Raw genomic sequence first — 15,120 nt, 5'->3', positions numbered from 1 at the left:
AGTTGTATGTCCACTAGGATTTCATCAGAAATTTTAATATTATTCCGTTATATTGATTAGCTTTCGCCTATACTTAAAATTTTAATCACTCTTCAGGGTTTATTTCAAGCGTGTGGTAATTTCTCTGTTATTATTAACTTTTGTTAAAAAATGTATAACATGTCATTTTATGAAAATTTATTTTGATATTCGGGACTAGGGCATATGGAAGCAAGCAATTTCATTTTGAAATAGTTTTGCTCACACCAACGGACTACATAGTTGTGTCCAACGAACATGCTTGTAGTCTTTGTTGACGTACGAAACATGCCGGGAAAAGCCGTACAACAGTAGCAGGATCAACTCTCGAGAACTTAAATTTGTTGTAATTTCTGTGTTCGTGTCCCGTAAGTATAAAAGTTGAGTAGCTGTAATGGTGCCTTTAGTACAAGGATCGTAATATTAACCACCACTTTGTTTAGCTAACAATCTGATTTATGAATTACCTGCATGGATTACGCAATGACTGGAATGGAAGGAAACCCGAATGTATTGGCCTATGTACTTAACCTTTCCCTGTTACCCGTTGCTCGCCACCCCATGTATTTTCACCCCTAAGTCTCAGACTGAAAATTATATAAATGAATGTAACTGATGAAAAAGTCTTTGACTTTTTATCACTTCGGCCCTCCTTGTTATTGGAAGTTAGTCAGAAACGTGAATTAACTTATACTGATGGTGTGCGAAAATCTAGTGACTTAAAACTGAAGATTTGATGCTTTTAGTATTTTATCATAAACTCGAATCCATTTTAAGTCCAGTATTTCAGTCTCAGGTGTGTGATTGACATACAGCATTCGACTTCAAACGGCAGGCTGTATGATATTGCGGACAAGTAGTGCTTAGTATCTGCGGTCGTTTAGGGAGTCTGAATATAACAATGACTCTCGACAGCCAAGCCCTGTTTCATCTATATAGGGTTTACTAGTTGTTATAGAAAGTTCAAGAACTAGCTTGTATGGTAAAATATTATCTCGATACCTTGATGTATAACATATCTCCCACATTCCAGTTAATCACCAACGGTTAAATTCCATATTTACCAACTTTTTCGTAATTGTAAAGTTTCGTTGTCACCCAGTCAATGTCAAGAATGTTTTGTTGTTTCTCCCTGCAGTACAGCATTCTCTGGGCCCCACAGACAGCGTTGCTGCTGTTAATAATTGGTTTTAACACACTATCTTGTACCTTTCCCAGCAACAAAACTGCAGAAGGTCTCTCAGCAAAATGTCAAGACTTTATTTGGAGGATAAAGTGTTAGATGTTTACAAATTGTCTGTTGAATTATGAATAACTATCAGTCTTTACATTCAAAAACAGGAGTATTAATAAATATCAGCAAATTACAGATAAAAGTTTGAGTCAGTTTCAGGTATATATCAGAGGGTTGCTAAGTAAAATACATCACAAGTGTTCCTCAAAGTAGAAATAAATGCAAGTTTAATTCTTTGATTGATGGTATTTAATATTAAATGAAGGTGTCTTCCGTTACAGGCAACCACATACATCATACAAGCACATATCAATACATAGAGAGGTAGGTGAAATACACAATATATACTGCATTTCTTACCACTTACCCCAGTCACCTTACTATCCCTTCCACTTGTTATGGCCCACCTTCAGTCTGTCTCACACTGAAGCTCTTGAAACTAATTAAAGTGTTATGAAATCACTATATTTCAATATTGTTTTACATAAAAAAAAAAAACAGAATCCTTTCAGCTACTCATTTAGTTAATTTGAGATTAAGAAATTTTTCTATTGGGCCTAACTTAAGAAAGATATTTCTGTGATTGTTCCTGTCTGAAACTAGTGTAGTTGCTATATGGTTTTGTATTAATTCACATTGCATCGGTTCTCCGAGATATATGAAATGCTTGTTATTATGGTTTTATAATATAATTGTTTATGCATATTTGCTGATTTGGTGCTATATGGACCTGTTCGTTATTTACTGAATGTAAAATTGTGAATGTACTTTGTATTGATTTTTACCATAGCGCAATTATGGCATTAACATTCTTCCTGCAGCGTAATTCAGGAAAGGCTAAAGTCTAGATCAGGGCCAGCGGCAGTTACAGCAGCAATTGTCTACTGCTCATAGGTTAGCAACGCTTCAGTTTCACGTAGCCAGTGGGAAGATTTTGACATAATTGTTGAGAGGCAAGAACAGAGGCAGCATATTTCTAACACTGGATTGGAAACCATTGCCTTGTTTGCTGTTTTTCGATGCATTAGAGAGTTTTGAGAGAAATATTTTGTGTTCAGGACAGCAAGTGCTATTAGATGGATTGATTTAAGAGTGATTTAGTTCTGTGCAGTGATGTAGTCCATTGGTTGTCTTGTGGGTTAACTGTACAGACACAAAAATGTATCAAACATGGTTGTAAAATGACTCTTAAAGAATCGAAGGTTTGTGTGGGTGGAATCATCTGGAAGTGGAGCAAAAGCCGCCACTTTGAGATAGTGGATCAATGTTTTTTATTTCAGTCATGGGAGAATGTAAGTGGATCAGTGTTTATCATTAATAAACAGTGAAACACCTCCTGCCCCCCATGATTTTTAATTGCAACACTGATCCACTTATCGGTGTGCTCGTGCAGATCAGTCGCATAGCAATACAGAGCAGAGAAATATTTCAGTGCTTTTTCGAATATATCGTAAGTTGTTCCGCTGTCCTTGGTTTGCAGATACTAGCACAGTTTAAATAGCTGCAGCTCAAACAAGGAACAATTAAATTTATAATACTCATTTACAGCAGTCTTTCACCCTTTCTTCCAAATGTATTACTTCGAAACACGTCGTCTGCCTGCTGCTCTCACATTGGCTGTGTCACACATACAGCTGACACATCTGCTTTTGTTCCCATCATACCTCTCGGCAAGCGCTGACAACATTCCTGCACGAAACACGTAAGTATGCCACTGGCCCTATTCTAGACTTTTACCAACAGGAGACATAGTTTTTGCATTCAGGAAATGTAACTTGATTTTTATGTTTTTTAAAATACTGTTAAAATACTTCACATTTTTTACTTATTTATTTTTTCTTTCCTATGTTAGTCTCTCTCTGAAAAAAATAATTTGTATTTATATGGCGTTAAAAATTCAATATGGGCAAGTGGGACCACTTTCAGTACTTAAACAATTGTTTCAGGGCTCCCATTTACAACATCTTGCCATCTGCCAGAAAACATGTCTCGATACCGTGAATGGGACCTTTCGTGCAAGGTGTACGTGGGTAACCTGGGGAGCAACACGTCGAAATATGAGTTAGAGACTGCCTTCAGCAAGTTTGGCCCGCTGAAAGATGTTTGGGTAGCAAGGAACCCACCTGGTTTTGCTTTTATTGAGTTTGCAGACCCTAGGGATGCAGAGGATGCAGTGCGAGCTCTGGACGGTACACGTCTGTGTGGCACACGTGTTCGTGTTGAGATGTCAACAGGGAGAAGTCGTGAGGGTGGCAGGAGGTCCTGGCGATCAAGATCTCGCTCTCCCCGTAGGAGGTCATATAGCAGATCGCGTTCTAGAAGCCGCTCTCCCCGTCGGTCTCGTTCACGATCTCTCTCAAGAGATAGGTACTGATATGAACAGATAAAATTACCTGAACTAAGTTTCATATTTTATATAGTAAGAAAAACAATGGTATATTTTATGCAGTTAATACTCTGCACTTTGTTGTCAGTAAGTGTGTAAAAAAAAAAAAAGTCATTTGTAGATTTTACTTTCATTTCTGTTCATTAAATTTTTGGAAAATTGTTGACCAAACGTTTTAATAATGTATTGAGATTTTTCCATAATTATTTGATAAATAAACTTTCATATGCACCTACAGAAGTGTTTATTGTAAAACCTTGAAACCTTCGGTTCAGTTTCTCTCAAGTTTTAGTTGCACTTTATCAGACTGATATAAATTCATCTTGAACTTGTATATAGTGAAATGGGAAGAAAGAAGAAATTGTGTGTGTAGCGTCTCCTTAGATGTTTATAAATTCTGCTTCTTTCCTGTTTTTTGAAGTTTGGCTCATTTGTATGTATTATACAGATTGGCCTGAATGCTCTAAAGGGACAAGAATATTTGTTCAGTGATACTCATATGACAAGTCGCAATTATAAAATTTGTGTTAACTGACTAGTAATTACCCGGTATAAAGTCTGGCGATGAAAATGATTTCTGTGAACACTGTTTGGCTTACAAATAATGGGGATTGGGGGTTTATCATGAATTGCACTAATGTGCATTTAACTCAGAATCTTTACTATTTTCCATGCAAGGAGATGAACTCAGACCCTTGAATTTTGTAGATAATTTATCAGCAGTTATCTGAGTTCATCTCATGGCCTCCCTCCAGGTAGTCATTACCTCTTCTCTATACACTTACAAAACTTCACTGACATCTGTCTGCGTACTTCATGAAACTAGAGTGTGTTGTTATGCACATTTCGGTGGCTCCGTTGGTTAAAGCACTGTCGACAAAAGAAAAATGCCTAGAGTTCTAACTACGGCCCAACACACAATTTCACTTCTGTCAGGAGATTTAATTGAGTATATGTGCACTTTATAGTGTTTGTGTATGAATAGTAATTCTGTCAGTACAAAGTCCTTCAGGAATGTTTTTGGGTTGTCATAAATTATAACTAAAATAAATAGCTTTTGTATGGTATCACAAATTTCATTTGTAATGTGCATCAACTGTCAAATGTATTTAATATTAGTCTTGTTTATCCAGCATCAATAAAAACATCTGCTTCCAATTTTTATAAAGTTAGAGACTGTAAATGAAGATAGCAAATACATCGCAAAACTTTTGCATTCTAAGAGATGCTCCATCCTATTTGCACTTGTCAGCAACTGTTCTTGCCCTGCTAACCAGTGTCCAAGTAAGTATATAAAGTATGGTTATTTGTAGACTCCAAACAAGTATAAAGACTCTATTCATTCAATTGTGAGACAAATGGGATGAATAGTCCTTACCTTCAGAAGGTTAAGTCCAATTACAGTGAGTAGAAACACAGATAAATAAATAAATGTGGTAATACATTCATAGCATGGGATCTCACAAGGGGTATTCAGGTGACCATTTTGGAATTTAGTCATATTTGGTAAAGGGATACCTATGTGTCTTCATAGTAAACTGCCAAATAGTGCTGTCCCAACTCGAGCCATTTTCAATAAATTCAGGTTTGAAAACTCTTGTAAGTGTACCTGGTCATTAGTAGGACACCAATTTCCCTATTTCAGAGACCTACTACTTGGTAATGAGTTGACGTACAGATCCCAATCCCCCCCCTCTCTCTCTCTCTCTCTCTCTCTCTCTCTCTCTCTCTCTCTCTGTGTGTGTGTGTGTGTGTGTGTGTGTGTGTGTGTGTGTGTGTGTGTGTCCGCCACCTACTTTTCTTTTTTTAGACAAAGCTTAATTCTGATAACAGTAGAGACCTCAGTTTGTGCACTGTAACTCTTTAGTCTGTATTAAGTATAAATAATAATGAAAAGCATTTGGCAGTGTAATTGAATCACTGATTGGAAAAAGGAAGAAAGTCCAATCACCTCTGTTTAGAGAAAACTAAAAAAACTTGTTAAAACTTACAGTATTGTTCTTACAGTTTTGTGATCCATTACAAACTTGTAGAACTAGGTTATCTGTACACAGTGATGAGTCGTTCCAGTGCAGTTGATAAATATTTTTGAAGCTATCCTGTTTGGAAGTTGGTGGACATTCGTCCCTTTTCCAATAAATGATCCTCTCATGGGGAGTTAGTAAAGAATGTCACAGTAACATAGGTTTACTCAGCTATTTATTTTTATTTATGTTCTAACAATTTATTTAGTAAAAATCTTAAGAACAACCATTTACTGTGATAGAATATAAAAAAATTGTAATTAACAATATTCTTTAACACTTTAATCTTCATCAAATGTACTATGTTGTCTCTTTGGAAGTTCTAATCTTCTACATCAGACTGGAAATCATTATTTCCTGTGGGCCACTGAAGAATGTTGTTAAAAATGTCTTGATACTCTAATGGAATGTACTTCATTATTTTATTAAGCTCTTGCAGCTTCTGCGTATTTATAGGAATCTTACCGTTGTATGCCATAGTTCTGGGATAATCAGGTATTTCTTTTCCTTTAAAAAGCCTGTGTGTATTGCAAAGCAGTCCATCTATCCATTCTGAACAAACATACTCTGGATTCTGATGCTTATAGGTCAAATGCCAAAATTTAGTAAGCGAAAAATCTTTCCTTTGATTGACAATTTATGGCAATTGAAGATTTTTTAAAGTGGTGTGGCCACCATTTCTTAAAGTCAATAATATCTTTATGTTCAATAATTTTGACTTGAAACGAATTCAGCGTTTTTCTTGAATTAACTATCATTTCAACATACTGTTTGACTGAGGAGATTCTGTCTTGTTGTCATATGACTCTCGTTATTATGGCAAGATCCATATCACATGGGAGGAAGGAGTGACCTCGAACAGGAAAATAATGCTGAATTATTTGAAATTTTCCTGTCATTGGAAGATACATCAGGTACCACAGAAGAGTATTGTTTTTGTTTTGCCCGCCACAAGAATCACTGAAAACATGTAGTTCTTTCACTGAGTCAGGTAGTCTACTTAAGCAGTCACTGAGAAATGTGCACACTTCATTGGGACATCAATTGCCTTATCCTTCATGGTAGCAGTAAAACTTTGCTCTATTGTCTTTCAGGTTATGGATTCCAAATACAAAAAGCCATGGTTTTCTTAAGTAGAGCATTTCCTGTACAGGAAGACAAGGAAGGGGAACATTTTGCATATAATCAGAACACCAGATCCTAGTGATCTAGCTCTCTTGCATCTTTCTTTGACATAGTCTTCTATATTTCTTACATCTTTTCTTCTCCTGTGTACTTTTTCAATTTCAGAGTCACTTTAACTCATTATGCTACAGGTCTACAAACAGCAACTTACATAAACACACTGACAATAATATGGGACAGTAAAACTGAAACAATGTGTTTAAATGCCGCTTTGTAGCATTGTTGTAACATTCTTTGCCTGATATCTGGTGATGCTGCTTACACTGCTGAGTGGAAAACAGAAGAATGTCTGGACATTCTTCACTATTCCACTAACTACAAACTTTAAAATGCTGTACTTTTTGTATTAGTACTGTTTTTTTCTTCCCATTTCCACTTATCGATGAGTAGACAGCTCAAAAATTAAATGTAAACACATCAAAAAAAGTTTTCAATCACCTTGGTGCCGAGAGTTCCGGAACCTGTACAGTAAACTGGAGTAGAGATCAACATAAACATCATTTCCACCCTTTTTATTGCTCCTGAAAACCACACATTGCATGCTGTACCACCATACAGCGAGACCTTCAGAGGTGGTGGTCCCGATTGCTGTACACACTGGTACCTCCAGTACCCAGTAGCATGTCCTCTTGCACTGATGCATGCCTGTATTTGTTGTGGCATACTATCCACAAGTTCATCAAGGCACTGTTGGTCCAGATTGTCCCACTCCTCAACGGAGATTCTGTGTAGATCTATCAGAATGGTTAGTGGGTCACGTCGCACATAAACAACCCTTTTCAATGTATCCCAGGCGTGTTCGATAGGGTTCATGTCTGGAGAACATGCTGGCCACTCTAGTTCTGCACTGTCGTTATCCTGGAGGAAGTCATTAACAAGATGTGCACGATGGGGGAACGAATTTTCGTTCACGGAGACGAATGCCTCGCCGATATGCAGCCGGTATTGTTGCACTGTCAGTCAGAGGATGGCATTCACATATTGTACAGCCGTTACTGCACCTTCCATCATCACAAGCGGTATACGTCGACCTCACATAATGCCACCCCAAAACAGCAAGGAACCTCCACCTTGCTGCACTCACTGAACAGTGTGTTTAAGGCGTTCAGCCTGACCAGATTGCCTCCAAAAACGTATCCGACGATTGTCTGATTGAAGGCATGTGCGACACTCATCGGTGAAGAGAACGTGATGCCAATCTTGAGCGGTCCATTCGGCATGTTGTTGGGCCCATCTGTATCGCACTGCATGGTGTCGTTGCTGCAAAGATGTACATCGCCATGGATGTTGGGAGTGAAGTTGTGCATCATGCAGCCTATTAGGCACAGTTTGAGTCATAACACGACATCCTGTGGCTGCACAAAAAGCATTATTCAACATGGTGGCGTTGCTGTCAGGGTTCCTCCGAGACATAATCCGCAGGCGTCCTGAGCGAGGCATGTCGTCGACAGTTCCTGTCTCTCTGTATCTTCTCCACATCCAAACATCATCACTTTGGTTCACTGAGAGGTGCCTGGACACTTCCCTTGTTGACAGCCCTTCCTGGCACAGAGTAACAATGCAGACACGATCGAACCGTGGTGTTGACCATCTAGGCATGGTTGAACTACAGACAACACGAGCCGTGTTCCTCCTTTCTGGTAGAATGAGTGGAACTGGTCGGCTGTCAGACCCTCTCCATCTAATAGGTGCTGCACATACATGGTTGTTTACATCTTTAGGTGGGTTTAGTGACATCTTTGAACAAAATGACTGTGTCTGTAATACAATATCCACAGTCAACATCTGTCTGGGAATCGGGGTGATGCAAAACTTGTTTTGATTTGTGTATATCTCAGATTATTTTCGAAAGAAAAAAAGGACTTGCTTCCTTTTTCCAGTCAGTGATTAAATTATTAGTTCTTACCTTCAGTTAAAGACAACTCCATCCAAAAAAAAAAATGTCAAATTTGACAAACTTCAAAGTCTTGGGTGGGTGCATAGACAGTTGAATTTCAACTTCGCTTTTTGCTGAAGTGTGTACATCAGTGGTAACACCCTTAGGTGCAAAGAAGAATATCCTAACTAAATTTATTCAGTGGCAAAGAACAAACTGAAAACATCACTTACACATACCATTCACATTCAACACTGCAGGGCATTGGTAATTAAAATCTGTGTGTCTTGCGTGAAAAATTGTTGCTAAAATATTTTTGTTTGACATGTAGATCAGAATGGACCTTGACACTGTTATCATTTGTTTCATCTTGGGTGCACAAATAAGGTGATATATCCTTATTCTGTTACTGTAAATTTGAAAGATAACTTCTGTGAAACAAAAGAAAAGGTGCAAGCAATACGAGACATCAATAACATTTTTAAAAATGTGTATTGGTATATACTGCTTGATTTATGAAAGAAGAGGTTCCGGTACTGTGACATTCGGGGGGGGGGGGGGGGGGGGGGTTGTAATTTAGACTTCTTAAATTACTATTTTAATGCTTTCCTGCACATTTTAACAGTAAAAATACAAAATTTGTTTTGGTAAACAGTTTTGTCATACGAAATCTCATAATCTGCAGGTCTTTTCTTTTTCCCAGACACTGATCTTCCGTAAAGGTCAGTGTCATAAACAAATTCAGTTGTAAAGTAAAAAATTGTATTTTTAAAACTCTTCAACCTTGCACATAACTTTGTTTTCCATTACATTTTGATCCAAAAACGAAATGAGTTAATGTAAAGGTGAGAGAGAAAAATTTTTCACAGCACATACTGTAAAATGGTTCCTAAATCTCTGTCTTACCATTATATAATCTTTCTGATACCTTCTAGTATCTCCAGGATTCTTCCATGTATACAGGCTTCTTTTATGATTCTTGAACCAAGTGTTAGCTATGATTAAATTATGCTCTGTGCAAAATTCTACCAGACGGTATCCTCTTTCATTTCTCTCCCCCAATCCCTATTCACCCACTATGTTTCCTTCTCTCCCTTTTCCTACTCTCGAATTCCAGTCACCCATGACATTGTAAGACATTTCCAGGGGCAGATGTGGACTCTGACCACAATCTATTGGTTATGAACTGTAGATTAAAACTGAAGAAACTGCAAAAAGGTGGGAATTTAAGGAGATGGGACCTGGATAAACTGAAAGAACCAGAGGTTGTACAGAGTTTCAGGGAGAGTATAAGGGAACAATTGACAGGAATGGGGGAAAGAAATACAGTAGAAGAAGAATGGGTAGCTTTGAGAGATGAAGTAGTGAAGGCAGCAGAGGATCAAGTAGGTAAAAAGACAAGGGCTAGTAGAAATCTAGAAATCCTTGGGTAACAGAAGAAATATTGAATTTAATTGATTAAAGGAGAAAATATAAAAATGCAGTAAATGAAGCAGGCAAAAAGGAATACAAACGTCTCAAAAATGAGATCGATAGGAAGTGCAAAATGGCTAAGCAGGGATGGATTGAGGACAAATGTAAGGATGTAGAGGCTTATCTCACTAGGGGTAAGATAGATACTGCCTACAGGAGAATTAGAGACACCTTTGGAGAAAAGCTTTGCAAGCAAAGAAGGAAAAGCAGAATGGTGGGAGGAGTATATAGAGTGTCTATACGAGGGTGATGTACTTGAGGACAATATTATGGAAATGGAAGAGGATGTAGATGAAGATGAAATTAGAGATACGATACTGCGTGAAGAGTTTGACAGAGCACTGAAAGACCTGAGTCGAAACAAGGCCCCGGGAGTAGACAACATTGCATTAGAACTACTGACGGCCTTGGGAGAGCCAGTCCTGACGAAACTCTACCATCTGTTAAGCAAGATGTATGAGACAGGCGAAATACCCTCAGGCTTCAAGAAGAATATAATAATTCCAATCCCAAAGAAAGCAGGTGTTGACAGATGTGAAAATTACCGAACTATGAGTTTAATAAGTCACAGCTGCAAAATACTAACGCGAATTCTTTACAGACGAATGGAAAAACTGGTAGAAGCCGACCTCGGGGAAGATCAGTTTGGATTCCGCAGAAATGTTGGAACACGCGAGGCAATACTGACCCTACGACTTATCTTAGAAAATAGATTAAGGGAAGCAAACACATGTTTCTAGAATTTGTAGACATAGAGAAAGCTTTTGACAATGTTGACTGGAATACTCTCTTTCAAATTCTGAAGGTGGCAGGGGTAAAATACAGGGAGCGAAAGGCTATTTACAATTTGTACAGAAACCAGATGGAAGTTATAAGATCTGTATATTAAGCAAGCAATAAAGGAAACAAAAGAAAAGTTCGGAGTAGGTATTAAAATCCATGGAGAAGAAATAAAGACGTTGAGGTTCGCCGATGACATTGTAATTCTGTCAGAGACAGCAAAGGACTTGGAAGAGCAGTTGAACGGAATGGACAGTGTCTTGAAAGGAGGATATAAGATGAACATCAACAAAAGCAAAACAAGGATAATGGAATGTAGTCGAATTAAGTCGGGTGATGTTGAGGGAATTAGATTAGGAAATGAGGCACTGAACGTAGTAAAGGAGTTTTGCTATTTGGGGAGCAAAATAACTGATGATGGTCGAAGTAGAGAGGATATAAAATGTAGACTGGCAATGGCAAGGAAAGCGTTTCTGAAGAAGAGAAATTTGTTAACATCGAGTATAGATTTAAGTGTCAGGAAGTCGTTTCTGAAAGTATTTGTATGGAGTGTAGCCATGTATGGAAGTGAAACATGGACGATAAATAGTTTGGACAAGAAGAGAATAGAATCTTTCGAAATGTGGTGCTACAGAAGAATGCTGAAGATTAGATGGTTAGATCACATAACTAATGAGGAGGTATTGAACAGAATTGGGGAGAAGAGGAGTTTGTGGCACAACTTGACAAGAAGAAGGGACCAGTTGGTAGGACATGTTCTGAGGCATCAAGGGATCACAAATTTAGCATCGGAGGGCAGCGTGGAGGGTAAAAATCGTAGAGGGAGACCAAGAGATGAATACACTAAACAGATTCAGAAGGATGTAGGTTGCAGTAAGTACTGGGAGATGAAGAAGCTTGCACAGGACAGAGTAGCATGGAGAGCTGCATCAAACCAGTCTCAGGACTGAAGACAACAACAACTACTACAACTGTCAAATGTACTTTGGAACAATGGAACATCCACCTTGGAGAAGGGGACCCAAACATCATCATTCCTACTGGGACATGAAAGTAATTGTGATTTAGCGGTAGCTTGCAGTTAATCTCAACATCTTTAAATTCACGTTAATTGTGGGAAATGTGCTCTTTGTACCAGTTTTCGTAGTATTTGAAAGCGACATACTGCCCGATATGCAGTGGTTCCTGCAAGGCATTTTCATGAGTTTCCATAGCAAGAATGCTCCCATCTGCATCTGTTGAATATCTCTTCACTAGAAATGCATTATGTGATTGTATTCTTGGAAGTGTCCTTACTGTACTCTACCTGTGTTCTAAGAAACCTACAAACTATTTGATCTGCAAAAAAACAAAGAATGGATTGACACCCTGTATTGTGTGGAGTGGCAATGTGAAAGGTGCATCCATTTTTCTGATGTGGTGGAGTTCCTCAGTCAGAAATGTGACATTCAATTCACAGTCAACAGATTCAAGTTTTATCACTTGCGTCATCTTCATGAAGTATTTTCAGAGTAGTATCTGTTGTTAGTGTTACAGAGCACGTTGTGTATGTATCAAGAAAAGTTAACAGGAGTAGTCGTGTAATTTCTGCTCAGAACACAGGAGTGGTCAAAAGATGTTATCTAAAATTTTGAAACAAAATGTGTTGATACTTTACAGCAACAATATTTTTTCAAGACTTCATACAGGAAAGGAAAGATTGTTTCCGTCTTGGTAAATAACAAGGTTCACAAGCAAAACAAGATTTATTTTAGTTAGTCTGAAATAGTTGTGCACAGAGTACTCAGTGAAATATAGAGCATTAATATGTTCTTTGTTTCTTCATAGATCAAATTTACAATGGTTTCGTGGAACACAGGTACAGCATTATATACAGACAGTTCCAGGAACATGATAATACCATTCATTCCTAGTCCCTACTGGAACATCTTTCTAATGAAGAGACTTCCAGCAGATCCAGATGGGAGCAATCTTGCTGTCGAACTTCTTCAAAATGCTTTGTGGGAGCAGCTGCAAGTCGGGCGGTATGTGGGTTTCAAATATGATGAAAACTGGTACATCAGGACACGTTACCGAGGCATCACTTGAATTTAAAGATGTTAAGATTAACTACGTGTTTGGGTCCCCTTCTCAAGTGTTATATGTGAGGTGGATGGTCCCATCATTACATAGTCACATTGCACCATTGTATAAACTTAAGTGCTGTAAAAAAATCGTATTTCTCACCATTATGTGAACTCATTTGTTTTTGGATCAAGATGTCGTGGAAAACAGTTAAATGCAACATGGAAGAGTTATTAAAAACAATTTTGTTCATTATAATTATACAACCATCTATGTAAATATAAAAATTCTCCAAAGAAGAGTTTATGAAACTGTTCTTTGCAGAATTTTTATATTTGTGTATACTGCTGTAAATTTAAAAAATTATTAACGACTCTCATTATTGCTTGCACCATTTCTTCTGTTTAACTGAAATTATCTTTCTAATTTACAGTAACAGAACAAGGATATATTACCTCATTTGTGCACCTAAACTGCCTCTTGTAATTCTTTACACTGAAAAGACATTTAACAGTGAAATACAACAACTACCCCAAGATAAATGATTGATTACTGTTGTCAGGCCTTGCCTGTCTACAGTTCTGACCTACATGTCAACCAAAAACATTTTAGCAACAGTTTTTAAGGGAATACATGGTTTTTATTTAGCAATTCTCGGTAGCAGTGAATGTGGATGGCAGGTGTAAGTGGCATTTTCATTCTGTTCTTTGTTAGTAAATAAAGGTAATTAGTATATTATTCTTTGCGCTTAAGGTTTGTTACCAGATGTGTAAATATTGCAACAAAAAGTCAAGATGAGATTCAGTTGTCTGCTTACACTCCCAGGACTTTGAGGTTAATAAAATTGTGATTGAGTTGTCTTTGAAGTGAAGGTAAGAACTATTAATTGCAGTGCCAAATGCTTTTCATTATTACACAAAATAAAATCTCTACTGCTTGCTGTGCAAATCTACAATTCTTAAAAAAAGTAAATAAATAAATAAATCACACATTTAAAGCACAACATGGAAAACGTGTTTCTCAACATTTTTTTGTACAAAATCTAAATGATGTATCTTACTTTTTATACATTAGATCATCTTAGTGGCCTACATACTAGGTGCATACAAAAATTGGGGTCTGTAGGTTAACGCATTACAGAGTGGTAAGTGGGTGCCTGAATAGGGAAATTCATGCCTGACAAATGACCAGTTACACACCCTTGATTTTTCAAACCCGAATTTATCAAAAATGGTTGGAATTAGGCAGTTTTACTTTGATATTAAAACATGCAGGTAACCGTGTACCAATTATGACTAAATTCCGAAGTGGTCGGCATAGGATTCACAAAAATATCTGTGACTTTACACAGAGTGACCCTATGGAACATTTTGGCAGAATGTAAGTAATTTAAGAACAACTCACTCAATTATTGAGTTTTCAATAAACAAAGTTTCTCTCCCTTTCTCTCTCTCTCAGTGCGTGTGCATGTTTGAGTGCGCTCAAGGTTGTGCGCATGCATGCAGCTCCCCATAAATTATATACGTAATTCATTATTAAAAACATATAATTAGATAATATGTCGGAATATTACAGAAGTAATTCATTATTAAAAACATATAATTAGATAATATGTCGGAATATTACAGAAGTAATTCATTATTAAAAACATATAATTAGATAATATGTCGGAATATTACAGAACTACTTTATTTTATTCATTTATGTATTTTTATTGGCTGTGCAGGAAGTTGCACCTCATAAAAGTATGTAGGCAGTCCCATCTTTGTTTGTAAATTTTACATATTTTATTAGCAATTCATTATTGTAATTACAGATATCTAACACCCTACTTCTGACAGCACTGGCATCAATACTGATACTAGAGATGTAGAATCACATTATAAAGACAAATCTTGTACTTACAGAACTGGTTTAGGCAAAAATAAATAAAATTTGACAAATGGTAACTTCCAGAACAAGGTGTTTCTTTGTTCAACAGAAGGGTAGAGAGAGTTGGAGAAAAAAGGGTGTGCAAAACTAAAATAGAAAAACTACCAAGGATCGAAGGTCAATAAGAGGGATAAGAGGATGGGTTAAG

The 15,120-nt window shown here is 37.3% G+C and overlaps 1 protein-coding gene across 4 annotated transcripts in view; it reads left to right on the top strand.

Annotated features, from left to right (window-relative positions):
• Position 1: 1 nt before the first annotated feature.
• The window catches only part of LOC126195326 (COMM domain-containing protein 4), a 537,275-nt gene continuing 522,156 nt past the window's right edge, over positions 2-15,120 (top strand). For 2 of the 4 annotated variants that reach the window (XM_049933905.1, XM_049933896.1), the window contains exons 1-2: positions 197-386; positions 1,534-1,576. The gene's annotated coding sequence lies outside the window, so the exon portion shown is untranslated. Of the gene's footprint in view, positions 116-195; positions 387-1,533; positions 1,577-15,120 lie in introns of those variants that run through there. The other 2 variants (XM_049933918.1, XM_049933913.1) reach the window with 2 other exon arrangements.

The sequence above is a fragment of the Schistocerca nitens genome, chromosome 1 (assembly GCF_023898315.1).
Source record: "Schistocerca nitens isolate TAMUIC-IGC-003100 chromosome 1, iqSchNite1.1, whole genome shotgun sequence".
Lineage (NCBI taxonomy): Eukaryota > Metazoa > Arthropoda > Insecta > Orthoptera > Acrididae > Schistocerca > Schistocerca nitens.
The sequence above is the reverse complement of the archived record's forward strand: the minus strand, read 5'-3'. Positions and strand labels throughout refer to the sequence as shown.